At 41.7% G+C, this 1,549-nt stretch overlaps 1 pseudogene; it reads right to left on the bottom strand.

Annotated features, from left to right (window-relative positions):
• Positions 1–265: 265 nt before the first annotated feature.
• Positions 266–1,327, bottom strand: LOC103210442 (annotated as a pseudogene).
• Between the last annotated feature and the right edge of the window lie 222 nt (positions 1,328–1,549).

Genomic DNA, 1,549 nt, shown 5'->3' with positions numbered 1-1,549 from the left:
ATAAAATCAGTATTAGGGTTAAAGAACTTTATTGTTACATTTTTACATTTCTTACTGGGCAATTTTCAATGTTATTCCTTGACGAATGACAAACATAATCTAGTCGATATGCAAACACAGCGACATCCACACACATTTATATACATACAAATATATGAATGTCTGTGTACGTACAAACACTCTCTTGTAACATGATTGTTTCATATGTGCTTGGATTCTGTGTGATGCATAAACATACAAATGAACTTTGTCCAAAAACATACAATTAGGTATTTCTGATAAGATGAGCAGCATTTTTTTTCCTTGTCCAGACAAAGCAGAGCCTGGAGACAGTGGAGTCACAGCTGATGAGAACAAAGGGGCTGATGGTTGGGAAAAAGGCAGAAGCTAGTGCTCCTGTGCTCATGAGCCACCAACTGGGATCATGGAAAATAGACACAACAACTTGGAAGACAAAGGAGATCGTGTAAAAAGAGACAAAGGTGCTCACTAGAACAAGGATGGCTTGGGTGGCTCTGGTTTCAGGGGAGGACTTGGGAGAGACATTGTTTCTATGAAGGTATTGGACCTGCTGCTTGTGTCTGCACAGTATGAAAACCATGGAGCCACTGGCCCAGAGCATGAGCTCTAAAGACACAATATCAGGGACTGACAACAAGGCTACATACAGTGAGTCTGCGGTTTTGTCAAGACGGACAGAAGAACAGTATCCATAGTCTTTTTTGTTTGTGATGGTTTTGTTCCTCCAATTGCTAGTCACAAAAATAGGAAATATGATATTTACCAACATGTGGAGGATCCAGCCCAGGAAAATGGAGGTGCCAACCTACCTGGGGGCTTTCACCTTTAGCTCCGCCCACCTGGGGCTCCTGGGGCTGACGGTGACGGCCTGGAAGATACTTAACAGACAAATGCTGCCAAAGGACACACCTCTGCCCACTCTGTGAACGTAGAATACAAATTTGCATCCAAAATCATTGAGGAAATTTTTCCACCCAAAAGAAGCCATGATCTGGGGGATTAATTTTGCCAGAATGACCATGGTGTTGGCTATAGTCAGGTGGATGAGAATCAAGTCTGTGGACCTTAACCTGCACCCAGTGAAGTAGAGGAAGATATAATGGTAAAGAAGAGAGAAATTCCCAAGGACACAAACTAGAGTCTGTGATAAGAAGACCATTCCTATTATCAAGTCCCTGGTGGCCATTTCATCATTTCCCACTGAGTGATACATATCCTCAGAGCCAGAGGGTCCTCCTGCATGGGAAGATGGGACGTGGGTCACACGTATCTTGTCAATTTAGAACGATTATTCTCCACCTATCATTAACTCCCACTTAGAAAAATTGACTTAATGTTTTTCTTTCATTAAGAGATTTCCAAGAACTGGATTTAAACCTTTGAAGAGCACTTGGAATGTAGGCTATTAAGACTATACATGTGGTAACATCTCTATTCTTCACCAAGCTATGATGCAGGCACTACTCTTATTGTCATTATAAAGGAAAGGAGAACTTAGGCACAGAGAGGTGAAATGATTTGTCTAAGA

Source organism: Orycteropus afer, unplaced genomic scaffold (assembly GCF_000298275.1).
Source record: "Orycteropus afer afer isolate SDZICR_OR568_19922 unplaced genomic scaffold, OryAfe1.0 scaffold00610, whole genome shotgun sequence".
Classification (NCBI taxonomy): Eukaryota; Metazoa; Chordata; class Mammalia; order Tubulidentata; family Orycteropodidae; genus Orycteropus; species Orycteropus afer.
Note: the sequence above shows the minus strand (reverse complement) of the source record. Positions and strands in the feature narration are given on the sequence as shown.